This window comes from Protopterus annectens, chromosome 1.part0 (assembly GCF_019279795.1).
Source record: "Protopterus annectens isolate FY-2018-M chromosome 1.part0, PAN1.0, whole genome shotgun sequence".
Classification (NCBI taxonomy): Eukaryota; Metazoa; Chordata; order Ceratodontiformes; family Protopteridae; genus Protopterus; species Protopterus annectens.
The window spans coordinates 931,067,967-931,091,150 of record NC_056725.1 but is presented as its reverse complement, the minus strand read 5'-3'; positions in this window follow the sequence as shown (position 1 = coordinate 931,091,150).

Below are 23,184 nucleotides of genomic sequence, written 5' to 3'. Positions count from 1 at the left end.
ATGCTATTTTTCTTCTTGCCTGACAGTCCGGTTGAATATTCATTGAATCGTAACCGTGACGTCAATCAAGGTGGGCGGGGTTTGGGCGGTGCTCGTTACTGAGCATCTGGTGAGCCAGTAAAGTAAAATAACCCTGGATAACTAGTGTTGCCACCTGTCCCTCTGTGCGGGCGGGGGGCGGAGACAGTTCCTCTTTGGGCAGTTGTGTCCCGCAAAAAAAAAAAAAATAGCAAGTGTCCTTTAGGGTTGCCACCTTTTCAAATGCCCAAAGTGAGACATTTTTGGTACAAACGACAGAATTTGAAGGGCGAAACATACCCACGGCCAGTACAAAGGACAGAACTTCACTTTTTTGCCTAAATAAAAACTTATTCTTGTAGCGTTTTAGTTGCTTATTCTGTTTCTTATAACATTTAGGTGTTTCGGATACAGAATAATTGTTTTATGCACCTATTACATAAAATATAGGAGAGGAATGAAGATCAGCAGGGCTAAAACAGAATATATGTGTGTAAATGAGAAGGAGGTAGAGGAATGGTGAGGATGCAGGGAGTAGAGTTGGTAAAGGTGGATGAGTTTAAGTACTTGGGATCAACAGTTTAGAGTAATGGTGAGTGTGGAAGAGAGTACAGGCAGGGTGGAATGGGTGGAGAAGAGTGTCAGGAGTGATTTGTGACAGACGGGTACCAATAAGATTAAAAGGGAAGGTCTACAAGAGGGTAGTGAGACCAGCTATGTTATATCGATTGGAGATGGTAGCATTGACGAAAAGGCAGGAGTCAGAGCTGGATGTGACAGAGTTAAAGATGTTAAGATTTGCACTGGGTGTGACTAGGATGGACAGGATTAGGAATCAGTATATTAGAGGGTCAGCTCAGGTTGGACAGTTTGGAGACAAAGCAAGAGAGGCGAGATTGAGTTGGTTTGGACATGTGCTGAGGAGGGATGCTGGGTATATTGGGAAAAGGATGCTAAGGATGGAGCTGCCAGGTAAGAGGAAAAGAGGAAGGCCTAAGATAAGGTTTATGGATGTGGTGAGAGAGGACATGCAGGCAGTTGGTGTGAAAGAGCATGATGCAGAGGACAGGAAGAAATGGAAACAGATGACCAGCTGTGGCGTCCCCTAACGGGAACAGCCAAACGAAGATGATCTCAGGACATTTGCCAGTTTTTCATTATTTTTGCAGGACACAACTGCCAAAGAGGGACTGTCCCTCGCAAAGTGGGACAGGTGGTAACTCTAATGTCCTTTGATTTTTAAGACAAAAATATTTCATAAGTTTTCTTTAGTAGTTGCAAAAAATGGTTATTTTGTATCTGAAACACCTAAATGTTATATGAAGTAGCATAAGCAACTCAAATGCTACAAGAATAAACTTTTATTTTGGTAAAAAAAAAATGAACCTCTGTCCTGAAAAAAAATGTCCCAGTCTGGGCATTTGAAAAGGTGGTAACCCTGTGGATAACCAATAATGTAGTCTGATTATAGGGAGTTTTATTTATTTGTTTACAGGAGTTATAAATATTAGGACTCTTCATATTCGTTCGCATATCTGGACAGGGAATGTTTGATTGACAGTAGGTCCGACATTTTGGTTCTGCCACTAGCAGCATATTCATACCTCTTAACGGTTCTGATTTTTTGCCTCAAATTTTTGGTCTTTTCTTTAAATTTGTGTTTTTCTGGCAAATCACTGAAGATAGAAGTCACTAAATAATAACATATATTTCAGTGTAAAATGCATGCTAACACAAATCTTGTTATTCCAGATACTTTCTGAGTTTCTAAGAACAACCAAAAGAATCCACATTTTTGGGCATTTGTCCACCCATTGTTTTAGGCTTTGGCCAAATTTCTTTTATGAAGAGGTTGAGAGGTAGGATAAAGATCCTTACACAATGACTTTTAAATCAAATTAATAAGAATAAGCCAAGCAGATGTAAGAAACTTGTTGACAGTAAATGGAACTAAAAAAAGTACAAACAAAAGTGTTATAAAAAAATCTTTAAAGTGATAATAGTGCATTCGGTGTATGAATCAATACCATGAGATGTTATGATGGATATAAATCCAGAATTATATTTTGCTGAAGTTTCACTAACTATTTTTCTTGCCATGGAAATTATAGTATGACGTAGATATATATAGTGTCACTTTCAGCCTGATTTAAGGTTTCATATTGTCATCAACTCCCTTTTTCTGATTTTTCTGGAGTTAGGATGTAGTGTCAATTTTTTCCACCTGTTTCGATTCAATGCCACACTCCTGGCTGCTGCAGGTCTTCTTTCATGTAGTCCATCCATCTCTTCTCTGGACTTCGCTATTTCCTCTTGCCTTCTTCCTGTCTTTCACAAATCTTCGCCAAACCATCTTCTGTTGTACTCCACTTATAATCCAACCCTTCCTTGACTTTCTCTACAAGCAAGGCTACTTTGGCTTCTGCTTTTATGTCCTCATTTCATTTTCTTTCCCCACTATGCATCATATCATCTGTCTCAGACACTTCATCTCCTTAATGTCTATCTGCCAAAACTGTTCTGCCTTCACTGCCTGTGTTTGTTTGCCACCCAAAAGCAATGGTCATGCTACTGCTTTTTATACCTTAGTTTTCAGCTTACTTAGTATTCTTCCATCACACATTATTGTTGACATATTGCCATTTGGCTGCAGACCCTCTGATCTAACTTTGATCTCATTCAGATTTCCCTTCTCCTGAACTATCCCTCACAGAAATTTGAAGCTGATAAACTGTACTAGTGTTTGTCTTCTTTCAGTTGCCACTCATTTGCTCCCATGACACTTGCTTTGTCTGTATTCAAGTTAAATCCAGTGTGCCTTCAGTTTAGTAATTCAGACTCCTATCATTTCATAGGTGTGTACTAGGCTAATGGACCTGGGGCCTTTACAAGCCTAGCCATAGGATTACCCTGGCATCGTGCCACCCGACCTTAGTTCCCAGTACGTCTGTCATGTAGAGCCACTAGAGTTATTCCTGGGGTGAATTTTCTATTTCCCATCCACTCATCCAGATTTCTCTTGAAGACGGTCAGGGAGGTGCTCTGCTTGACATGTATGGGAAGTCTATTCCATAGCATGGGCAGTCTCTGGGTTATGAACCTGTCCCTCCAGTACGTTCTGTTGATCGTGGTAATTAGGTTGAGGTCTCTGGAGCGTGTGGTGCGGAGGGATTGGGATTTCTTTAGATGTAGCATTTCTAACAGAGCTGTCAGACATGGCTTTGTAAGTCAAGCAGATATCGCCTCTAAGTAGGCAATATGAGACAGAGAATAGTTTGAGTTTTTTGAGTCTGTCCATATAGGACAAGTGTTTAAGGCCTAGGATCCTTTTTGTGAGGTACTTTTGCAGACTCTCCAGTTGTTGCAGGTGTCTAGTGAGGTACATGCCAAATGGGGCATTGTACTCGATGATTGGCATAATGAGGGCAGAGTAGAGGGAGACAATGACCTCTTTCTTCCTGGATGCAAAACCTTTAGTAATGAGATGTGCCACATAGAAGGACTTTCTGACCACAGTGTTAATGTGGTGATCAAAAGAGAGGTTGCTGTCAACCTGTGTTCAGTGGACTACCATCAATGTGGTAATTTATGGGGACCAGGTTTTTCCCAAAGGGGATGATGACACATTTTTTGGCATTGAGCTTAAGGCCATGGTTCTGACAGTTAGGCCATTCTGTAGGATGTCAACATCACTTGGGGAGTTAATAATAGCTCCCAATTTGCAATCTTCTGTGGAATTTGTCAGCTGAGCCCCTTCGTGTTGGCCTGGACTTATAGATACCAAACAGGTGAAGACCCAGGACTGAACCCTGTGGGACTCCACTTGTGACTAGTCGGCAGTCTGACTTGGGAGTCAGCTACTTTCACACTGTGGGTTCTATCCATGAGCCAGTTTGCAACTCACATAGTGATGTAGAGGTTAATGCCTAGCTTGGTGAGTTTTTCTGTGATTCCTGAGTGGGGAATGGTATCAAAGGCCTTGGCCAGATCAAGGTAGGTTGTATGAACCACCTTGCCTTCATCCACAGCTCTGGTGACTGACTCAGAGATGTCGATCAAGTTGAGCAGGCATGATCTACCCTTCACAAAACCAAACTATGTGGGATCCAGAGTTTGGAGATTCCCTATGCGTTCCATAGCTTTGCATATCAGACTCATCAGGCTAATGGGGCGATAGTTCCCAGGGTCTGTAGTCGCTCCTCCTTTGTAGAGAGGAATGACTGTAGCAGTGCGCCATTCGGTATGGACAAAGCCTGAGGTGAGGCTGTGATTGAACAGGGCACACAGGTGAGGTGCCAGTTCACTCTGTAGTTCATTTAGAATACAGCCAGGGATATTGTCAGGTCCCATAGAAGCTGTATTCTTGGCCTTAGACAGTGCTGTTTTAATCTTTGCAGCAGTAATACTGGGTGCCTGGTAATCTAATGGTATTGTGATTGGTCCTTTGGGGGGAGAGAATGGTAAAGTTGGCACTGAATCTGCCGGCCAGTATATTGGCAATATCTGTTGGCTCAGTATAGGAGGTACCATTGTGTAGCAGCTCAGAGCAAATCTGGGTAGTGCCGTGGAGATTCTTGACATTACTATAGAAGGCCTTGTGGTTGTTTTTACAATCTGCTGCAATTCTGTATTTATAGCTAGCTTTAGGGGATTTGATGAGGTATCTTAACTTTTTGTTGAGGCTGATAAGGGAGTTTTTCCAGTCTTGGGACTTCACCTTATTCCGCATCAGTTTCCTCCATCTGTTGTAGAGTTTGTTTATGGCAGGGGACCACCAGTTTGGCTTCCTTTTTTTGGAGGAGAGCATCTTGGTTCTATTGGGTATGGCGAGATCCATGCATTTGTGTACGTGTCCGTACAGTGCATTGGTGTATGATTTGGCAGTCATGCAACTGTTCTCCATTTGCATGGGCGCCGTGAAATTAGCCACCTCTGTTTTTAGTAGCCCAGAGTTAGCTTTTGAGAAGTTTTCCATGGTGGTTACTTTTGAGGGGGGTGGTGGTGAGAGGGATGTGGATTTCCAAGGTGATTAGTTTGTGGTCGGATCTAACCAGGGAGGAACTATTTGTGTAGAGCAATGGTCACCCATGTTAGTAATGAGCAGGTCAAGGATGTTGCTATCTCTAGTTGGGGCAAGAACGAGCTGGTCCAGGGCATTGGAATGAATGAACTCCTGGAAAGGTTGGGCAAGTGTATTAGTACATGAGTAGTTTTCCCCAGGTAATGGAGGGGTAGTTGAAGTTGCCTAGTATGAGAGTGTTAAGTTGGACCCTAGTATTCTCCAGGGTGCTTAGGAACATGGAGTGTGAGTTTTGGGACATGGTTGTGGACCTATAGCAGTCTATGACCTGAATCGCTGTCTTACCCACAGTTAGCTGCACCTGAAGTATCTCTGATGCATTATGTTGGGCTACCAGTCTGGAGGTGTGCACATCCTTTATGAATATGGAAATACCACCGCCTTTGGAGCTTCAGTCCAGGTTTAGAGGCCAAAAGGTGTGGAAAGAGTTATAGCCTTGTAGTGTAGGGGTGCTTTCTGCTGCCTTGAACCAGGTCTCTGTTACAGCACAGATTTTGATGTTCTCCATTTTAAGTAGTGCTTCGAGCGAGTGCATTTTGAGATTTAGACTTCTAGCATTGCGCAGTATGACCCTCAGATTGCATTTGTTTGTAGCTGTTATGGTGGTAATTTTGGTCTTTGGAACACCACCTAAAAAAGGCACTATAGAGGTGGCAAGAGCCTTGGCCAGTATCTGGAAGCCCAGGGGTGACAGATGCAGGCCATCTCTGACAAAGCATCGAGGTCTGTCAATCATGTCATCCCAGACAGACAGATACTCGATCCCCTTAGAATGACACCAGAAACTTGCCAATTGTTGTAATCACTCATTTTCTGCTTGTACTGTGGTATCATTCTGGGTGATGGTAGTATGCTGCCCAGGGCTAGGGTCATACCTGCCTGGGTTACATAATCCGAGAGCTCCTCCATGTCTCTTTTCATGTAGTCCAGGGGAGGACGTCCCAGGTCATTCACACCCACATGTACAATGACTGAGTCATATTTGTACCTGTTGTTGAGGGACCTGAGTGCATGCGTTATGTGGCAGATCCTGGCACCTGACAGGCAGCTGACTGTTTCTTTCTTCTTATTCAACCTAGTGAGTGGGACATCAGTGTGCCTCACTATCGAGTCACCTATGACTAGTGTGTTGGGCATGCTGTTTTGCCTTAGGGGCTTTGGTTGAGTGGCACACTGTTTAGGAGAGTTTTGTGTCTAGTGATTAGTGTTGTGTTGTGGTGGTCGAGTGCATTTCTGCCTTAGAGGTCTCTGCTGTTTGGGTAGATTTTTGTTAAGAATCTCCGCGAAAGTGGGTGTGTGGTTCATGTTTTTATGTGAAGGCAGTGCTGGTGTGGGTTCTGGAGGAATATGTGTTCCATGTGTGTGGTGCAAGTGTTAACCTTCTCCTCTTGACCAGCTATTCTGGTCTTGGCTGGAGAGTGTGCGGTGTACATGAGACAATTGCTACATTCCATCAGGATGCCCAAGTTCACCAGACTAATAGGAGAAAGCACAGGGAACTGACCTTTAGACATGCCTGGAGGGTTGGGCATTAATAATAAGTACTGGATCGGTTTCCTTGTAGAATGTTTAGTGCTGGTAGCACTTTTGTTTGCTGCAATAATTGCTACAAGAAGTCTGGTAAAGTGCTAGACTCATAAGCTAGTAAAAATGCAGCAGAGGAAAGAACTAGTAGATCTAAGGGAAAAATTGAAGAGCAGCTTTTGGCACTACTAAGATGCTTACAAACAGTCCTGTATACAGCAAGTCTGTATCTGGACTAGACTAGTTACAGGAAAGGCAGGAAACAAGCACAAACACGAGCTTTTAAACCAAAAGGTTGAGAGAGATGTAAAAACTGCCCAAATGGCCAATAAGCTACAATTTCTGGGCCAGAACCCTCTCCTCTTTTGTTAGATAGGCTACCTGGTGCTTACCACTCCCACTGATAAGCTAGAAGGCTTTCCTCCAACACAGAAAGGCTTGGGGGGCTCAGAAACTTACAAATAGTTGGGATACCTCAAATCTGTATCTGGACTAGACTAGTTACAGGAGAAGCAGATAGCATGCTCAAACGCAGGCTTTTAAACCAGAAAAGTTGAAAGAGATGGAAAAACAGCCCAAACTGCCAATAACTACAATTTCTGGGCGAGAAACCACTCCTCTTGTGGTAGATAAGCTACTTAGTGCTTACCACTCCCACTGATAAGCTAGACGGCTTCCCTCTAACACGGACAGGCTTGGGGGATGGGGCTCAGAAGCTTACAAACAGCCCTGGATACAGCAAATCTGTATCTGTACTAGACTAGTTAAAGGAAAGGCAGGAAACAAGCTTAGAATTTTTTTTTTACAGAAACCCAGCTAAAACACCACTAAAAACAATTCAAGTGCAGTGCAAGCCAGCACACTTGAGTGTGTAGCAATATTAGAGCAAATACTGTTTATGTAAATGCAATTTATTCAAACTGTATTCTGAACTGAATTCAATTATTGTTTTATTCAACTCTGAACAGTTAAAAAGTGCTAAAAATATACTTATCAGCTGAGAAGTACACTCAGTCAGAACACAAGGATTTTTTTTAGTAAAGTGGAAAGGGAGAAAGCAGGAACAGAAGATAATTCTAAGTTAAGAACCTAAGTGGGTTGACCTTTTCAAATGTTCTCTCTGTATTAGATAGAATGTGCTAATGACACTAGACTGGGAGGAGTGTCCCAGATCAAATTTACAGTATAGGCGGACAACTGCAAAGCCACCAGGTATAAGAACAAGACACTAATAGGGAGGACGGGTGGGAAAACTATTACAGCTACTAACTGTAGCCACTAAATGAAAATTTTAAACAGATAAAGGAGCAAGGAGATTCTAGAGAATGCTTTTAACTGCAAACAAATCAGTTATATGATACCTGACTAGAACATAGAAACCTCACAAAAAATGTATTGCGGAAGTTCCTGTTTAGAGGCTGGTTGTAGTGCTTCATTGTCTACATACAGCAGCATTATAGATCTGTCCCCTCTGACTAGTTAGGTAATTTAGTTCATCATCAGTATGAATAGCAATGGGCTCAGAGCTGGACCCTGATGCAGATTCCACTTCCAGTGGGAACCCCTATGTGAGTCTGAACACTCTTTGTATTTGTGTCATTGGGTCCTTGTACCAGTACCATAGCTAGGGTGGGGTGAAAGGGGCAATTGCACTGGGCACAATCAGCTGACCCTGATCACTCTTTAATGAATACCGCCTTTTAAAAAACAGCATTTAATTTGTGGTCAGACGTGAGCACTTCAGCCCTCCCTGTGTGGTCTAAACTTTAACAACTGCTTGCGGCATTGTAGCAAGCAGTTTGCTACACTTTTTTTAACTGATACCTGAACACTGTAGCACTCAGTGAAGGGCATAAACTGTAGCAACTGCTTGGTACAATTTAAAAGAGAAGAGATCTTTTTTTTTTTAACCTGAGCACTGTAGTGCTCCATTCAGGGTATAAACTGTAGCAGTTTTGCTACATTTAAAATTAAGTTATTTTTATTTATTTATTTTTTTAAGTAACATGAGAGATAGGAAGGTATTGGGCAGGGCTCAGAAACAGGACCTGATTGATAGATTGACTTTACATTTGTTTAATGGGAAAGTCTGACTGGACAAGCTGTCCTTTTCAGAGGACGCCGAAAGAGAAAAGTTCCAGATTAATAAATATTTAGAGAAGGGTAATCATTAACAAACATAACAGACATAAAAATAATATATATCTACAAAATAATGTGACTGGAATGTATACAAAAGATATATAATAGTGAAGACAAGTTTCGACAGTTTACATCAGTTCATAAGAGAGTGTTTGTTACTGATAATACAGATATGTTTATCAGCAGAGCACAAAAGTTGAAAGGTAAAATGAATGTTTACAGTGCATAGGATGGATAGTTTTTTAACCTCGGGTATAGTACAAGAGCATATCCATGTGGTAGTTAAATGGCTTTTAACAATCTTTTTGGAACTTGTAGTGCTGGTGATAGTTTTTATTTCTTGGGGCAGAAGTTGTTTATTTCTTGGGCAGAGAATTCCAGATTTTGACTGTATAATTTGAGTAAAGGGATTTTCCAGCAAAGTTGTTTGATTTAGATACCTTTAATAGTGATTTGTTAGTGGAACACAAGACATGGTTGTTACAATAGGGTTGGAGTAGGTTTTGGAGGGTAGGGGTTCTTTCTGACTGATAGAGTAGTTGATGAGCCATGGTAAGTTAGTTGTAATTTAGGAGATTGGGCAGTTTTGACTAGGAGCGTTGTTTTAGTGCTAAGCAGTGGTGGGAGTTATAGTTTTTTCTGTGGCAATTTTTGCAATTTTATTGTAGCAGATGTTAAGTTTACTTAAATCTGATTTCTTTAGGTTAGGGAGAATTGGAGAAGTGTAGAGGAGACTGGAGGTAAGTTGAGTTCTACCAATGGTTGCTTTAGTGCTGTTTTAAGAAATTGCTTATTTCTGTATAAGGTTCCAGGTTTTTTGTGGACTTTCTTTATAGTCTGAGCTATTTGAATATTAAATGTCAGGTTATTGTCTATGATCACTCCCAGAAGTGTAGTATTGGTTATTGGCGAATTAGTCATATTGTTGGTTGATGTTATATTGAAAGATGGGAGGGATCTGTGGCTCTAGTGGGGTGAAAAAGCATGAGTTTGGTCTTGTTGGGATTAAGAATAAGCTGCGCATGTTCTAGCCAAGCTTCTACTGCTGAGAAGGACTGCTGTGTTATATGCTGAAGTTGTTAAAGTGTAGGAGCAGCACATATTAGGGTAGAATTATCTGCATACTGCCCTAGAGATGCATGCAGGTAAAGGTGTGTAGATTATTAATAAATAGGATGAAGAGAAAGGGTCCAAGGATAGAGCCCCGAGGAACTCCCAGATTGTCAGCCTGTAGAGGGAAAAGGTTTTGTTGCCATTTTACAACTTGCTGGCTTCCAGCTAGATAATCTTGGAAACATGCAAGTGCACAAGGGCTAAGTTTGAATTCGAAAATAATTTTTGAGTTTGCTATGAGAGACAGTATCAAAAACTTTATAGAAGATACTAAAAAAAACATCATTCCTATGTTTGTTCACAATGTTAGTGAAGGACATCAGTGCAGTAGTAGTGTTATGTTTTGGTCAGAATCCATGCTGAGTACTAGAAAAGCAATTGTTTGTTAACAGATAATTTAGTATCCGAGAATGAATGCATCTGTTGGATAAAGGTGATAAGATTGTTCTAGGATAATAGTTGGATAACTCTGTTGAGTTTCCACTCCTGTGCATTGGGATTATATGAGATATTTTCCAAATGGTTGGGACTCTTTTTTTTTTTTTTTTTCTCCAGAGATGGAGCTATTCATAAGAATGGATAAAGGCTAGGCGATGGCTTCGGCTGAAATTTTAAGATACTCTGCTGGTAGTTGATTGGCTGCAAGGGTAGTTGGCTTGAGTTTTTTTATGTATTTTTGGATTCAGTGAAGTATTTATTGAATTCTGAGGCAATACTTTCATTAGTCTTGGTGGTAGTTGGAGATGGTGTACTAACTTTACTAGGCAGAAGGGGGGACGCGGCATGTGTCGTGTATCCATTCACATTGGTGTTCCAGTAGAAAAAGCAGACATTTTTTTGCTTTTCACTTAAAGACCTGGGGAAGGGGTGGGCACAGATCAGATTGGTACTGTCTGCAGGATACCAGAAAAGGCCTGGCATCCTGCAGGAGTCCTTTTTTTCTTCACTTGAAGAGCTGAGTGAGTGGGGTGCTAGTTTGTGGTACTGGCACAGTGTGCTGGTTGAGCCAGCTATGCTTCTGTCTTGTTCATAGCCTGCACTAATTCTACCAGCATTTCAGGGACTTTTAATCATCACAGTACAGCCCAAATCAGCTTTCTTGAGACCTTGTCATATGCTTTCCCCAAGTGTAGAACTGCCCAGTTGGACTGCCTTACTGCAGATGTCAGGGTGGTTGTACTGCAGCCTGATCTATATTTGAACTGACCATCTCCCATCTTACTTTCTGTTATTCTGCATATTTATTTCATCAGTCACTCTGTCCTGCACTTTCATGCAGTGTGACAAGAGTGTGATACTGCTGTATTGGCAGCAGTTATGAATGTTCCCTTTGTTCTTGCACGCTGCCATTAGTATGCTTATTCTTCGGTTATTTGGGATATGCAGTTCTCTCTATATCTCAGTGACTACCCTCAGGAGCCATTTTCCCCAACTCATCAGCCATCTTGATCACATTTGAAACTTTATATCAGCTCCCAGCTTTCTCTGACTTCATTTTCCGTAATGATGGTCTTACTGCTTCTGACTTCTTCTAGGGTGGGTTCTACCTCTACCCTTGTTGGCTGTGAATGGGAGCAGTATATCATCTGAGGTTTCTTCATTCAGAAGCTGCTGGACATGCTCCTTACATTTGCCTTTAATGTCTTCTGGACTGGTGAACAGATTATTGCTGGCATCCTTTATGAATGGCGTTTTATGACTATCTTTCTCTTTCTGTTTTGCCTTACAACCCAATACAGTTTTTGTGTCATTTACCTAGTGAGTTTAAGGAAAGTGCTAGAGTTTCTCTAATGTCTTGTTCTTTACCATAGCGATTACTGTCTTAGTCTCTTTGTCAGCTAACCAGTACTCCTTGCTAGCCTAGTCTGTCTTTTCTATCTCCTATTTCTTCCTGCATTCCTTCTTCCTTTCTTTTGCTAACTTCTGCATTACACCACCAGCTTTCCTTATGTAGCTTATTGATGACTATATTTCTTACTTGATTTGGCCAAATATCTGTTCTATAGTTTTCACACATGATGTTTTGAGCCACTGCCATTCTCCTTTGACTCCACCTATTTGCTCTTCTTTCTGAGATGCTAGAATCCTGAGTATTTTCATGAACTCCTGTGCTTTCTTACCAGACAGTCCTCAGTCTGTCTGTTAACCTCATAGTTGTTTCTGCCTATTGCTGAAAATTGATTGTTGCACCAGTGGTTTATTCCTGGGGCCAACAGTTTCACTGGAGATGGCTTTGCAATTTTTGATTATACCTTATTGCCCTTTCATTACTAGGAGGTAGTCTATCTATATTGCATGTGAAACACTCATATATGATTTTGTGATCCTCTCATGTTGGCCATCATTAAGCCATTTACCAGATAGAAGTCTAGAATGGCTTCATAGTCCTCATGACCATAAGTCCTCATATTCTGCTCTGCCTGTCTCTATTTAAGCAGTCAGGTACCAATATCGACACTAGCTCATTTTGCCCTGCTTTATCTTGTATGTCCTACTACTGCTTGAATACATTCTTTTCCTCACCATCACAAACTTGCCATGGGACACAGTCTGAGATTATGAATACTGCTGTATCCTTTTACTAGTGTTTGATTACTATAATTCTTTCAATAATTCTGAAGACCTCCCTGAGTTCAAAAGACAACTGCATCGTCACAATTCCAACCGTAGTTCTAGTCTGTCCTTCCTTGAGCAGTAGACTCTAGACTGCCATTCCACCTTGTCTCCTGGGTACAGAGGATGTACAGTATCACCCTTATTATCATGTCATTCTTTTCTAAGCTGCATCTTTTTAGTGAAACTATTTATTGAAGCAATCATTAGTTCATTTTGTACAGTTTGATTAGTTTTATGTCCAGCTTTTGCTCAGAAAAACTGTCCCAGATAACCCAAGCTAGGCAGCTTTAACAGCTGATGGCCAATAGCTTATTAACCCTTGGCTGCTAGATATTATGGCAGGCATATACTGGCTAATGGGGATGCATTAACTCCTCCCAACATTAACATGGTTCCCTGGCAAAGGTTGGGTCCTCAACCAACTTAGCACTGGCTTGCTAATACACTTTAGTCAGTGAGACCAAATCACTTTACATTGTCAAGTGGCTAGCTTGACAGGGCATGCAGTCTATGAGCCATGTTCTCCCATCTACAGGATATTAGGTACCACAGGTGATATCTAATTGCTTTTATACACATCTCTTCTACCAATAGACACTGACTAGAGTCTGTGATGCTATCCACAACTCCATTCAGTTTTGGGTGTATTCTGTTGGCAAAAGTCTCAAGTCCAATTGGCAGGACTGTATTTGTACCCACTATTTCCATCCTTGAGATGGAAACACTCAACATGTTTTTACTGGGAGGTGGGAGGGAGTCCACACAGACTCACAGTGACTTAGAATAATATTTAAGTAAGCTCGCACATGTCTAGTGTTAGTGCAGAAGCTTAAAGTTCTGTTTGGTTAATGAGCTGCTTTCTGTGCCAAGGGTACAGGGTTTGAAGCCTTTTTTGAGTGACTTAGGGTAATATGTAAAGATTATCTCTAATGTCTAATGTTTCTCCTTTATCCTTATGTCTTTCTTGCTGCAAAACTGTTCTATTACCTTGTCAAGTGAGTTTAGTGTAATATTTATTTAATTATTATCCCTAGTATCTAGTGTTCCCACCACCCATACATCTTTCATAGTTTCATAGGCAGGTACTAGGCTATCGGCCCTAGGGCCTATACAAGCCTAGCCAAAAAGGTACCCTGGCTTTTGCCACCCAAGAAAATTATTTTCCTGTGCCCCTGTCAAGCAGAGCCACAGAGGTGATCCCCAGGATGACTTTCCTATTTCCCATCCAATCATCAAGATTTTTCTTGAAGAGTGCTAATGAGGAGCTTTGTTTGATATAGATAGGTAGTTTGTTCCAGAGTATGGAAAGTCTCTGGGACAGGAATCTATCCCTCCAGCATGTTCTGTTTAGTGTGGTGACAAGGTTTAGGTCCACAGAGCATGTAGCTCAGAGAGATTGGTATTTCTTTAAGTAGAGCATGTCCAACAGCTCTGGGTTTGACATAGCTTTATATGTTAGGCAGAGATCACCTCTGAGTCGGTAATATGTGACTGAGAAAAGCTGGAGTTTTTTGAGATGGTTTGCGGAGGGCATCTGTTTGAGGCTGGTAATCCTCTTTGTGAGGTATTCAAGCTGCAAGACCATTTTATTTACTCTTTAAGTGAGTTTAGCATAATATTTAAAGATTGTTCCTTGTGTCTAGTGTCCTCCTCCCTCAGATATGTCTTTTCTGCTGCAAAACTTTTCTATTAACTTTCTAAGTGACTTGCAATATGATTTCAAGATTATCCCTGGTGTCTAGAGTTCCCTCAATAGATCGCAGGATTTGCTTAGTAATCTAATGGAGGTTAGAGGTATGACAGCCCTCCCGCACACACATACAGTTGCCCTCACCCAATTGCACTCACAAACAAATTCACCCATACACACCCTATGTTCCTGCTAACCCCCTTACTGCAATGAATGTGGTAGGCACACATTGTCTCACACACACACCAACTATTCCCTAACCCCCTAATGCACCCACCAAGGTAGACTCAGTCTCTTACAGACACATACGCGTGCGCTCGCGCGCACACACACACACACACACACACACACACACACACACACACACACACACACACACACACCCTCTAATGCAACCACTAAGGTAAACTCTGTCTCTTTTACACACACACACACACACACACACACACACACACACACACACACACAAGACCACACTTCCCCCTGCATACGCTCACATACATAGTCACACACATAAACACATAGTGATATCTTAACACTGCATGTGCAGCTGAAGGGACACTTCTGCCTTGGTACATTCATTGGAACAGTGTTGAATTCACCAGAAATCTGTAACTAAATGTTTGTTGTATCCATCATGTTGCATGGCATGCCAGTGCAGAAGCAGATAAAGTAGCAGGAAAATATCACATCAGGTTAAACCACAGCTGAGGGTGAACCTGTCAAAGTGTACCCCATGCAGGACAAAGGCAAGAGGCTTTGTATGTAGTCCATGACTTGGGGCCATGATGTAGACAACACAGAATAAAATGATGTATGCTTTGTCCTACCCAAGCTATAAAAATGTGCATAGACTGGCCATGCAGTACATCATACAATATCTTACTCACACAGGCTATGGGGTGGCAAGGCACTGTCAGCATCATTTGCGTAGGTGGTGGATACAGTGGCAGATTACAGCAACATTATCATATGGGCCAGGGTCATGGGAGGAGGATGTGGTAGTTATGCAGTCTGGTTGCAGGTTGTGGGAGTTAGGGATCACATTCTCCAGGAGGAAGGTGGAGCTGCTATGTTGCAAACTTTGGTGGTGCTTACTGTGGTAGCCTTTGGTCCTGGATCTTGATGTGGTCCATAGAAGGGATCTCATAACTACAGAAGAGCATGTGTGCACTTTGATGGGGTTGCCCATGTCAGGAGGCAGTCATTGTATAGCATACATGACCTGGATAATGGCCATGCATAAATGTGGCACTCCTTCAGCCCACAAGGGATAGATGGCATAGATCTATGACAGCATGAGCAAGTGGCCTGGTGAGGTTCCGGGGATGAGATATAGGGATCATCAGTGGCCACAAATGCGAGACCATTCACACTCGGTATTAGTGGCCTCTGTGGCCAGAAACAACAGTGATATTGTCTCAGGAATAGCCTGTCATCTGGGTATGTTCAGCCTGTGACTGGCCACCTTCCATTAGGACCCTCCTGTGACTATGGACTACATGTCCTGCAGAGGTAGACAGGAGGATGTTTGCCATCTGCCTCATAGAACCACTAATGGATACAGTGATAGCTGCCAGTCACTTTAGCAGCATTTTGCTTCCTGATCTATGCTTCATGGCTCTGATTAGGTGTTGCACATCATTACACACTCCATGCAGCTTACACATTATTGCCATAGTGCTGTCTCCACTGATCACTGACATGGACATCCCGTGATTAATTACAAGTGTTGCATTCAGGTTAGGGCCACACCTGGAGTCATGTTGAGGCTGCATACCACTATGCCTCTCCCTGTGGGGTGCCACCATACCTCTTCCTGTCAGGTGTTCATGCACCTCAGAGGCAGTACAGTTGACAGACTTTGTATGGGCTGGGGATTACTGTGTAGCCTTGATGGGGCTCACACTTAGAGGACATCAGTAAAGCACAAGTGAGAATGGGGTCTCAGCCTTTCCCTCCATAGAATTCTCATATGGGGTGTTGTGTGTTAACCATCCCATGTTAGTGTTGCCGATGGTGCCACAGATAGTGCCCCTCTGCCACTGGAATGTGACTTGTGCAGTTTCCATAATTGCAGCCTCAGATAACCTGCTAACATTAGGCATATGCTGTTTGATTAAGTTGAACCATCCACCAGAAGAACCTATCAAAGCATAAAAACAATATACCTGAGGCAGTGAAGCATATGCCTAACTACACAATGGTAAGTGCAATGTTAGATGACACAATATGTGAACAGCAAATGTACACCTGCCCTCTTTGCTGTGTAGGATGTTACATTTACAGCCTAAAGGTACCCAGACAGCAGATAAGCAGAAATCATTTTGTTAATACACATGCAATGCACTGTACAATATATAAATGTGACAGCTGTTACTGACCTGGTTCATTCCTTACAGAAACTTGTGCATTTGTTACCAGCCTAGTTTCTGCATCCAAGCCACCATTGGGTAGGAGGATCTAGTATAGATAGGGATGCCAAGAACTCCATCTTTGTGGGCTACTTCTGTGTTGATGGTCTACCTCCTGTGGATGACAGGCCTTTAGCAATGTTCCTTGCCTTGTTCTTGACAAGGAGTATATTTCTGTTACCCTTCATTGCAGCTGTATGCAAATGCTCTGCCTCTTTTCCTCATTAATTACCACTTAGTTGTCCCCATATTGTTGTGACCATTCCTCCTTTCCTGTATATACTACTGCAAAGGGCACATTATCACTGCATTTCTTCCTGCATCAGTATATTGAATCCTTGTAGTGCTCTGGGCACCATGTTCCACCCTATAGCTCATCCTATGTACAGGGGTCATCATGTGCTGTGTGGCATATTTTCCCTAACTTCACATAGCCTATGGTGTGTCCTGCCCATTACATAACTGGATGTGACAGTGTCATGGCATTGTGCTTTGTTTCCACATCCACATAACAACACTGTGTCCCTGCCTTCCAGCATAGGTGTTGAATAGAGTGCAGGAGTACATCACCATGTGTCTTGTGTTCTTCAGTATGCCTGTCTTAAAGTTCAAATTCTTATTTTGTAAACTCATGATTCAACAATTGTTCATCTTAATTCAGTTTCATGGAAACTAGATACAAACTTTGTGTTAAGCCAGTAAGTGGCTGTTGGGGTGGTGATTATGTTAATGAAGTAACATAGCACAGCTGTTTCTGGATCAGTAACATTGTGAAACTTCCTATTCATACTGAGTGGTGCTATCCTCCTCATTCAGTGCTAGGTACGCTTGTGCACATAATGATCATGCACTGAGCCTATTTACCTCATAGCACCATGACTGTGTTCTGTGGAGGATTTTGGTAGTGTTTTATTGTTGCACTATAACCTCCCACACCAGGTAGATCGATTGCTGACACTGCGGTGTAGCATAACATAAGGGAATGTTGCACTTCTGAGTGCACCATCCTTTGGATAAGACTTTAAAACCGAGGCCCTGTCTACTTGAGTTGTTGGTAGCTCAGGTGGATACAAAAGGTCCCATGGCACCTATCGAAAACAGTAGGGGAGGTTCCCCAATACCCTGGCTAAATTTCCCCTAATAGTATAAATACCACCTCAGGTGTTTCCTAAATAGAAGCTACTAGCCTAGTGGAACCTACATGATCAACAAGGATAAACAAAGAAATAAAATGCATCACATGGCATCTTAGTTTATGTTCCTGTGCACAGGCTGACATTTTTGCTGCATGAGTGAAGTTGCATGAGTAGACGTGGATTTCTGAGATAACAAGAAAAGCTGAGCTCCTGTGTGATGTCTGAGAGAAAATAAGATTTTCCTGTCTTCCTCTATAGAGACCTTGGAAAGCAGTGGGGCCATTATAATAGTCCATAGTACAATGTGGGTGCCCGGCATGAACTTACCAGCATGGTGAGTGATGCCACTTTCATCACCCATTCTGGTGAGCAGTGCAAGCATAATTACAGAAAAGACATTCACAGTCTACAGAGATACTTTGTAGATGTAATTCATAGTCATCCACACTCACTGTAAGCGTCTTTGAAAACAGTAACAATGGTGAGTTTTATCTAATACGCCTGAATGCTCACTTTTAGCCTTTAATACTTAGGCAGTCAGCTATAAACAGTGTACTGTTTGTTTGTAGTGTCTGCCATTTAGCTGAACACTTCAGAATTAGTACAACCCAAAGTTATTTGCAGCCATTTTCCAGATGCATACATACAGCAGTTACATATATAAGCACAGCTTGCCTATTATAATATAGGAATGATATGAAATGTAGTGTGGGAACTACCATCATGATGGCCAAAGTTAAGTGCAGTGGGATAGCAGGTATGTGCATTCAGTGTTGGTGGATTTCTCATGAATGTGAGGCTATTGTTTTGGTAAACCTTTTAATTTGCATTCCATTAAAGGTCAGTAGGTAATTCAATGGGTCTTGCTGAGGCACTGAGATGGTTCTGTAATGATTTAAATTTCGTGTTAATCATATTAGCAATATTAGTTACAGTAGCTGCAGTGTACATATATGAAGTATATCTTGCTGTCGTTCAGAGATGATTTCAATATAGATGTTATTTTTGTTGTTAAGGCTTTGTTAAGGATGAGTGATTATTCTGATGCCATAGGCAAGACCAAAATTTGTGAAAATGCTGTACCATCTTGCTTGTACATCATCTTTCAGAATATAGCCCACCATCCACATCAAATAATGCCTTTCTTGTACTGAAAAAATGACGTAATGAAAGGCTTAAAGAAATTTTGAAACACACACACACACACACACACACACACACACACACACACACACACACACAAAAACATATATATATAGTGTGTGTGTGTGTGTGTGTCTGTGTGTGTGTGTGTGTGTGTGTGTGTGTGTGTGTGTGTGTGTGTGTGTGTGTGTGTATGTATGTATACACATACACACACACACATACATACATATATATATATATATATATATATATATGTGTGTGTGTGTGTGTGTGTGTGTGTGTTTTAAAATGGTAATTCTGTTGGATCTTTTAAAATATCATCTCTAGCATATTTCATTGCACAAAATAAATTATTTAGAAGTATATCTAGTGCCATACATGGCATATTCCTGACTACATTCTTAAATGGCACTGTGACTATCACATGAATTGTTGATTAAGAAACAGTGGCTGAGTCATAGTTGTCTATGCATGCAGCAATGGATGTTAATGACACCAGTACACCAGGAAATAGGTGGTGGCACTCCGGATACATCGGATGGCAACATATTAGGTGACTTACGTGCTGCTTCCATGACATACATTCTACTTGTCATAATGGAGACCGTCATAGTGAAGTGGGTTCTGCAGAGCTGTAGCAGTACTCAGTATCCAGCATAGCCAGTAATACTGAACCCTACACTTGCTGGTGTTGATAGATATGTGGTAAGTTTCTGAGACACTCTGATACTGATGTCTGGTAATGTCCTTCTGTCCCTGCCTTTCATTTTCTGTCTTTGTCTTAGTGTTACCAGTCCAAATTTCTTAACTGCTGTTGCACATTGTGTGCTAATGAATAATTCCCAAAAGTTTGGATTCCCTTTTCCTCTTTTTCCTTTTCTTATGTACATTCTTTTTTGTTGCTATCCTGGTGGTCTCCTCCTTCCATAGGAATCTGTAAAGTTTCTTCTACATTTTTCTAACTGACTCTTTTTCACCATTATGAGAATGTGTGTCAGCAGTTGTGGTTAACAATTATTATCGTTTTGTTAATACTACCTACCTGGAAATATGTTGGCTTTCTCTTTTCACTTTTATAGCTCCCTTTCTAACTCTTGTTTTAGCTACCTATAGTTAACTTTTTTATTTCTTCCACTTATTCTAAAACTTTCAAGCCTAAGTATCTTGCTCTTAATCTGAAAATTATTACTTCTCTGCTACTTCCATACTACTTTATAGTTAAAATATGCTGATTACTGCTAAACTGCTAAATGAGTTTAAAGTTCAGCTGTCTCCATGTTGCTGTTTTTAATACTGCATGCAGTATAGTACCCCTCTGCAACAGAATTCCACTTAACAGTGGCTAATTTCTTACATGTATGCATTCGGAAACTCCTAGAAACATTTTCTTGATACTAAATGGATGTGTCATTGTGGAGTTATAGTAAAATTCCTTGCTCATTCATATTAGAATGTTTTGTACTCCTCTGATAAGGTCTGTATGTGTGGAATTAATACAATAACCACACATTTATATTATCAGTTGTTAGACTTTTTTGTTCAGCATTCTTCTCATGTCCTAGGTAAATGCTGCCTGTTTCTCTCTTGGGTTTCTTTAGTTATGCTATTTGTAATTTTTACTCTGTATGTCAAAATTACTACCTTGACTTGTAGTCTCCATATCTGTTTTCTTTTTAATGCCATTTTTTATATTAACTTAAATAAATTGCAGTTTCATATTATTTAATGATGTCTGTAGTTCAGCAGGTATGTCACTCACATTTGATCACAGAGATATCAGAAAGCTGTGAGCTATAACCGTATAGCAACTTATTGGATTCATGTTCTAATGCTGTCATTGTAATGCACTGGGTGAATTTTCCTGAAATGCAGTGCTTTAAATGAGGTGTTAATATGTGCTTCCACCTTCTTGAGTTGGTAGCAACGCAGGTAGATGTAAAATATTCCATGGCACTTACTGAGTAGTCTAAATTAAACATTTACAAACATAAGGTAACATTTTCTCTTTCCTACATTTTCCGTTGCTGATTCTGTAATACTTTGCTGTAGCTACCGAACCAGTTTCTCCATATAATGTAACATAAAGATAACGGGTAGGATTCATGAATGCCTACCATTAGTGATGCTATTCTGTGTATGACGCACACGTAAGAACGTGCTACTGGTTGTTCATTAAACAGCTCCGCACTTAATATAGAGTCTATAATATTGGAGAACCTATCAAACTGGTAACAACAATACACAGCTTCTAGAATATTGCATCAGTTTCTAAATGCGAAATAAAAGTCCCACTTGGTGAACAGGGAAGGTGGTATATTAACAGGAAGAATCATCTACAATGTGTGTGCAGGTAACCCAGGCAGTTTTCATGACACACATATGGCGCACCTGTGAGCTGAGCTGCACACAAGGTTTGCTGTGGAGGTTGCAGGTTATGCACTGGAACCATGGCTCATGACAACCCTGAGAAACCCACACAACTCCACTAAGCAAGAATACAGTGATGCCCATGCTCAAACCAGGAATATAATAGAATGTTTATTTGGCTTGCTCAAATCAAAGTTCTGGTGCCTAAACACATCAGGAGGTGTCCTGCAGTATGAGCCAGTCACCTCTGTCCAAATACTCACAGACTGTGCCATGTTGCACAGGACCACAGTTTAAAACCAGAAGAAACTTTAATACCAAATGCAAGTATAAATGGGTAAAAAGAAAATCATGTGACCTAATTAATTCAATAATCATATGAAACTATTTCACTTAATGTCACAACATCACATAAAACAATGTTAATCTAAATGAAACAAAATGAAATATGCATATGGAAACAATAACGATTTCCTGTCAATTATATTGGAACACACACTTAGTACCTAAGTGAAGATTGTAAACAACTCACAAAAATAATTTAAACAGCTAAACAATCTCCAATACATAACATCACACAACAGCAACAAATCAGAGACTCATCTTGTAGCTGTATTATTAACAAGGTAAGTGTCTGACCTGTCTGAAATAAGAGGTATATAACTGATTACTCTCCTATGCAAATATTCAAGTGTCCCTATGCTGAAACATTTCTTGGGTTTACAGTAATACCAGTAATATTGTATGATTGATGTATGCAATATACAGCTATTGGTTTTGCCCAATACTATACAGCAAACATTTGACCAGTGTACATAAACCAACAGTGAGCAAGTCAGTGTTGCACAAGATTAGCAGTAAGCAATAATTAACTGTATACTTTGACTGCATTGCTAAGAATACTAACACAAAATACAATGAGGGTCAACATCTACATAACCAATGATTCAAAACGGAGTAGGAATAGGTTCATAGGTGTGTACTAGGCTAATGGCCCTGGAGCCTATATAACCTAGCCCAAGAAGATTCCCCTGGCATCATGCTGCGCAAAGGTAGTTCCCAGTGCCCCTGTCAAGCAAGGCCACTGAAGTGATCCCCGGGGTGAACTTCCTATTGCCCATCCACTCATCAAGATTTCTTTTAAAGAGGGCCAGTGAAGTGCTCTGCTTGACGTGAATGGGAAATTTGTTTCAGAGTATGGGAAGTCTCTGGGTTAGGAACTTGTCCCTCCAGCATGTTCTGTTTATTGTGGTAATGAGGTTTAGGTCCCTGGAGCATGTGGCATGGAGGGATTGGGATTTCTTTAGGTGTAGCATATCTAGCAGCTCTGGGTCAGACATGGCTTTGTAGGTCAAGCAGAGATCACCTCTAAGTAGGCGATAAGAGAGTATAGCTGGGGTTTTTTGTGTCTGCCCGTATAGGTCATGTGTCTAAGGCCTAAGATCCTCTTAGTGAGGTATTTTTGTGGCATTTCCAGTTGTTGTAGGTGTCTAGTGAGGTACGCACCAAATGGGGAATTGTATTCTATAATAGGTCTAATGAGGGATGAGTAGAGAGGGATTATGACCTCTTTCTTCCTGGATGAGAAACCTTTTGTAATGAGATGTGCCGCATTTGACTACAGTGGCAATGTGGTTATCAAAGGAGAGGTTGCTGTCAACCTGTGTCCCCAGGTCTCTTATCACACCTTCGGTGTTTACTGGACTACTGTCTATGTGGTAGTTCATGGGAACCAAATTTTTCCCAAAGGGAATGACAAATGACAATGCACTTTTTGGGATTAAGCTTAAGGCCATGGTTCTGGCACCAGTCATTAATGTCAGAGAGGCCTTTTTGTAAAATGTCTACATCAGTTGGATAATCAATAATGGCTCCCAGTTTGCAATCAGTGCTGGTTTGAACTTCAGAGAAGTAGATGCCAAACAGGAGAGGACCTAG